Source organism: Pan troglodytes, chromosome 8 (genome assembly GCF_028858775.2).
Source record: "Pan troglodytes isolate AG18354 chromosome 8, NHGRI_mPanTro3-v2.0_pri, whole genome shotgun sequence".
NCBI lineage: Eukaryota > Metazoa > Chordata > Mammalia > Primates > Hominidae > Pan > Pan troglodytes.
The window spans coordinates 61422628-61428704 of NC_072406.2; the positions used below are offsets into that span (position 1 = coordinate 61422628).

The 6077-nt window shown below is 40.0% G+C and overlaps 1 long non-coding RNA gene across 1 annotated transcript; it reads right to left on the bottom strand.

Moving 5' to 3' along the window:
• Window positions 1-2109: 2109 nt before the first annotated feature.
• Window positions 2110-4197, bottom strand: LOC134807166 (uncharacterized). The gene is made up of 2 exons (XR_010146872.1): window positions 3183-4197; window positions 2110-3088 (listed from the first exon to the last, which is right to left on the bottom strand). It is a non-coding gene; the product is annotated as an uncharacterized LOC134807166 (long non-coding RNA).
• Window positions 4198-6077: the final 1880 nt, after the last annotated feature.

Below are 6077 nucleotides of genomic sequence, written 5' to 3' on the forward strand. Positions count from 1 at the left end.
TATCAGGTCTTACTTTGTACCAAATTGGAAGAATAATACAATCCAATTCTATTTTTTGTTTACCCCATAAAAAGAGGGTGTTCAAACCATTCTAAAGTTGATCCAGATTCCTGTGGACACTAAGCTATATGGAGAGCCTACTCAACTAATCCTGGATTCTACCAGTTGCCACTGAAAGAATCTTAGAAATCCAGATTTTCTCCAACAAGGGCATTCTGCTATCACCTGGCAGGCCGGGGCTTTTCCTCTTTCATTATCCAATTGTTTGTTAGAACCTGGGTCAGAGATGGAAGAGTACAGCATGGTTTTGTAATGGACCTTGCACACAGCAAATATATCCCTAAACTAAGACCATCAAGCAAAACGAAACACCCCTCTTCTAAGGTGTTTAGCAGATTTCCAAGTGTTACTTTTTCAGTCTAGGTTTCTAAAAGTAATTTTGAATATTTGCTCCTCCCTATTGTTCACAGGCATTTTACAGCTAAAAGCAGTCAGCTACATGCTTGAATTGCCACTAAAAGAGAGTTCACTCTAGAGAAAAGCAGTTATCAGCTGTGACTGAGAGAGCAGGGAAAGGATAAGAAAGAGGAGAGATCGTGGTTACAGACAATGCAGCCATCCAATCAGAAAGATATGCCTAAGGCCCCTGGGGCAGAGTTTACATGAAACCTGCAGCACCGTCTTCTCCCTGCACAACTGGGGAAGGAGTACGGACTGCACTGTTTTTCCCGAAATGTACAGAAATGTGAAGCTATAGGCCTGACAGGATGTCTAGATAGAAATAGCTTCTAACCAACCTCATTGGTGACCCCAATAGAGGGGCGTGATTGTGAGCTGATGCCAAGGGCTCTGCAGGCCGGCTGGATGCAGCAACCTGGACCAGCTCCCAGGAAATGGAAAGACATGGCCCCAGATTCCTAGAAGGCTCCAGATGGAGGTGATTGAAATGAGGGAGGGACTAGGAACCAAACAGATGTCTATAAAACTGACCACAAAGAAAACATCTTAGAACTGACCACTGATGTATAAGACTAAAAATCTCAGTCCATGCCTTCTACTTTTATTGAACATTCAGTGAGCAAAAGACAGACTGAAGAACTGTTCAGAGTAAAAGAGGTTAAAAAGACTTATCAACTAAGTGAAACGTATGATCCTAGATCCTTGATGTGGGATCAGGAAAAAAATGCTAAAAAGGACATTATTGGTATGACTGGCAAATGGACTATATTGTATACTACATACATTTCCTGAGCATGATTATGAAAGAGAATGCCTTTACACTTGTTCTTAGGCGATCCACACTGAAGTATCTGGTGTTAATAGAATGACTGTAAATTACTCTTAAATGGTTCAGCAAAAATAACAAGTTTATCTATAATATGTATTGTATAATATATATATGGAAAGAGAGACAGAGACACAGGGAGAGAGAGGCAAATGGGAAAGTCAGTAGATCTAGATAAAGAGCATATGGAATTCATTGTACTATTCTTGCAACTTCTGTAAGTTTTCATTTTTTTCGAAGTAAAACTTAAAACTAAAACTTGTTTATTACTTTTATGATATCTCAGTGTTTTTATATATATGCTGCTCATAGGCATCATGTAATTATTGATCAGTATCATACATATTACATTATTTCATCTATTGTAAGGTACTATTAATTATAAATTGCTTCCTCCCCATGTCAAAGATGTTACAGTAAATGCAGTTCTGATGTTTTGTGAATCCAAGCAGAAGACTTAGGCTTCAGGGAAATTCCCATTCTGTATTCTTAATAACTTAGAAATAAGGGAATAAGACCTCTGTAAGTCCTCTACAGAGACACAAAGACTCCCAGCTTGGAGCAAGTCTAGACTAAAAGTGTTAGAGAAGCATTGGATTGTAACCAAAGTCTAGGATGAGCTAGTCTGACACACGTGGCAGTTTGACTCCTATGGAGGTAAAGGCATCAAGCTCTATCAGCATGCGACTCCTGTAAGGCTCTGACTCACTTCCCAGCCCTTGGCATGAGAGCCCATCACCCATCAGGAGAATCTGAATGGCATTCAGTTCCATACTCACAGAAGAGGCAAATCGGTTTCACAAACACCCATAGTCACATTAAACTAATGTTGTTAGTTTGAGTTTTATTGCTGTTTGCAATTGTGTTTAATTTACACATTTGGTTTTTGTTTTGCACTTGTAAAGCAACTATAAGCTTAGCTGCTTGTGTTTGTGCTGCTTTTTTTCCACAGCAATAACTGAAGTCAAGGCAGGCTCCATAGGAATGTTTCTTGGCCTTTGAAAAGAATAGTAGTCAAGTTTGCCAAACATTGCTTTAGGGAATTCTCTCTCTCTTTTCCCAAGACTGATGGCACCCCAGCTCAGTAGTCCTTGAGGGTGTGCTTGGAGGGACTGCAGTAAGTCCAGCAGCAGATGGTACATAAATCCTCAGGAGTCAGGAGTCATTTGTGAGCCTCTTCACAGGGTCCTTGTGCTTGGCCCAAGCTAGGTGTTAGCATGGCCCAGTGCAGAGCAGCAGGTAACACACACACACACACACACACACACAAATGTATGCACACACGTGCACACATGAGCTCTGGCTTCTGGTACCCAGGCTGTGGGCTGTAGACCTGACATTTTCATGAATCTCTTTACTCTGTCTTTTCTACAGCTCAGCACATCCTCTTTGTCCCTGTGCCCAGCTCATTTTTCTGTGGGACCTTCTGGTCACAGGGAGGGAAGCATTTGAGGCTGAAAGTAGCACCACATCCCCACACGCCTGACTCTTTCTGCAAAACCTTCTGACATGTGCCCACATCACCCTCTGTGCTCAGGCCAGAGACCACCCTGTGTTCACCAAAAGTGAGTTGCTTGCTCCCAAATGTATTTCTGCTATTACCAGCATTTACATCAACAAATGCGGACAGAGTGCTCACCACGTGCTTGTGCCCCTAAGGACCCCACCTGGGAAGCCTCCCTACCTGAAATGTGGACCTCCCTGAGCCTTTGTGGCTGCTGTCTTCCTGTCTCTGTCTCCTGCTCTTCAGAATCTATATTCATTTTTTCAGGTTGCCGTAATCCACAGGCCAGGTGTCTTAAACTATAAAAAATGTATTGTCTCACAGTTCTGTGACACAGTCGGAGATCAAGGTGTCACTGGGTTGGTTTCTTCTGAGCTTCTTTTTTCCACTCACAGATGCCATCTTCTCCTTGTGTCTTCATGCAGTCTTCCCTCTGTGTGTGCCTGGGTCCTAATCTCCTCTTCTTGTAAAGACTCTGGTCATATTGGATTAGGCACTCCCATATGAATTTACCTCTTTAAAAGCCTTAACTCCAAATACAGTCACATTTTGAGGTGCTAGGGATTAGGATTCAACATATGATTTTTTGAGACAGAGTTTCGCTCTGTCACCCAAGCAGGAGTGCAGTGGCATGATCTCAGCTCACTGCAACCTCCGCCTCCCAGGTTCAAGTGATTCTCCCACCTCAGCCTCCCAAGTAGCTGGGACTACAGGCACCCATCACCATGCCCAGCTAATTTTTGTATTTTTAGTAGAGATGGGGTTTCGCCATGTTGGCCAGGCTAGTCTCGAACTCCTGACCTCAAGTGATCCGCCCACCTCGGCCTCCCAGAGTGCTGGGATTACAGGTGTGAGCCACCATGCCCAGCCCTCAACATACGAATTTTGGGAGGACACAATTTAACCCATTACTGAGCACCACAGAAACTCTCATGAAAGGTCTGTCAGGACTCCACCATCTTTGACATGACCCTCGTTTTCCCCCACAATCCCCCTTCCAGGACCCCATTGTGATGTCACATTTCAGGTCAAAGCATTACATGTTATTCTTAACACCTGCCACTTCTCTCTTCCCACCTCTATCTGCCTTATTGAACTTCATCTTTCCTTCATTCTCTTCAACTTCCACTTCTTCTTGTATGGTCCTGTTGATGCCATCTTGTTTCCGTCCCCAGACTCATCATCTTTACCCTCTGTCAACTGAGTTCCCACCCTGGTTCTCTCTCAAGATCTTCCTCTCATAGCTTTCACCCTTGGTAAACAATGAGGACACATCTCAAAAAGAATGATGTAATTTAATTGCCTTGAGTTGGCTGGGCCATCATCTATTATAAAGTGCTCTTAAAATTAAAGCTAATTTAATTCTGAAGAACGAAGGATTAAGAAGTTAAGATCTGGGGTTCTTACAATATGGCTTGCAGACTGCAAGTGTGAACTGAGGAGGTCCCCAAAGTCACTTCTTACTAAGGTAATATTTTGTTTGTTTTTTTTAGAGAGAGGGTCTTGCTCTGTCACCCAGGCTGGAGTGCAGTGTGGCAATCATAGCTCACTGCAGCCTCTACCTCTTTGGTACTAGCCATCCTCCCACCTCAGCCTCCCCAGTAGCTAAGAGTATAGGTGCACACAAAGTAATGCTTGATTAAATGTTTTATTGCCTTTTTATTCTAAAAGCTATACTTGATCAATATAGAAAATATAAAATAATAAAAACTACAGAAGAAATAAAATTTATCAACAATTACTAACTAAAAATAATCACTTAGACATTTCATCACTCTTGCAATATTTCTGTTAATAGCTACTTATCTAGTGGATGGAATATTTTCCATGTTATTTCCTAATTAGTCATGTCTAATATAAAAGGAAGTTCTTGAAATCCATCTTATATATTGATCCTTTGATTATTTTTTCCATGATTTTAATTAATTCATTTGCACTTTCAAAGTATATTATCTTTTTCTGAAAATGATTTTCTGTCTATTGTATACAACATTTCTGTTTCACGTCTTATGCATTGGTTGTAACTTCTAGAACAATGTCAAATAAAAATTGTAATACATGACATTTTTTATCTGATTTTAATGGAAGTACATGTAGATATTTTGCTCTTTTGTTTGAGATATTCTATGTTATCTGAAAAAAATCTTATTCTTAGTTTCTAAGGAACTTATTACAGGAATGGTTGTTGTACTTATTATAAGTCTTTTAAATTGAGATACAATTCACATACTACAATTCAGTGGTTTATGGCATATTCACAAAGTTGTGTAACCATTGCCACTAATTCCAGAACGTTTTCATCACCCTAAGAAGAAATCCCATACCTGTTAGCAGTCTGTCCCGTTCCTCCCCTTCCCCTGAATCCCTGGCAACCACTAATCTGCTTTCTGTCTCTATAAATTTGCCTATTTGAATATTTCATTGACATGAAATTATACGTTATGTTGCCTTTTGTGTCTGGCTTCTTTCGCTTCACAGGTTTTCAAGGTTCATCCGTATATAACATGGGATCAGTTCTTCATTTTATGGCTGAACTATATTCCATTGTATGGATATGCTATATTTTGTTTATTCTTTCATCATCTGATAAACATGTAGGTTGTTTTTACTTTCTGTATTAGGTGAATTATGTGTATTATGAATAATGTTGCTGTGAATATTCATGTACAAGTTTTTATGTGGACATATGTTTTCAATTCTCAGAATTTACATCTATGTTTTCTCTAAGAGTTTTATAGTTTTGACTACTACAGTTAAGTCTTTGATTTTTAGGGTTTTTTTTTAATATATATTGTGAGGTAGGGATCCAATGTCACCTTTTTGCATACAGATATCCAGTTGTCCCAGCACAATTTGCTGAAAAGATTATTCTTTCCCCCATTAAATTATCTTGGCACTCTTGAAAAATCTACTGACCATAAGTGCATTGGTTTATTTCTGATTGTTTTTGATATCTACTGAGAAAATCATAAGAATTTTCTTTCAATACAAAGCACTGTTAGAATTAATAATTTTTAACTATCTTTAGTCAAGAGATGACCCAAATTGAGTTATGATGAAATACTCTTTATTTTTGAGACAGTCTCACTCTGTTGCCTAGGCTATAGGAGTGCAGTGGCACAATCATGGCTCACTGCAGCCTCAGTCTCCGAGGCTCAAGTCATCTTCCACCTCAGTCTCCTAAGTAGCTGGGACTACAGATGCGCACCACCATGCCTAGCTAATTTTTGTATTTTTTGTTTTTTGTAGAGATGGGGTTTTGCCATTTTGCCCAGGCTTGTCTCAAAC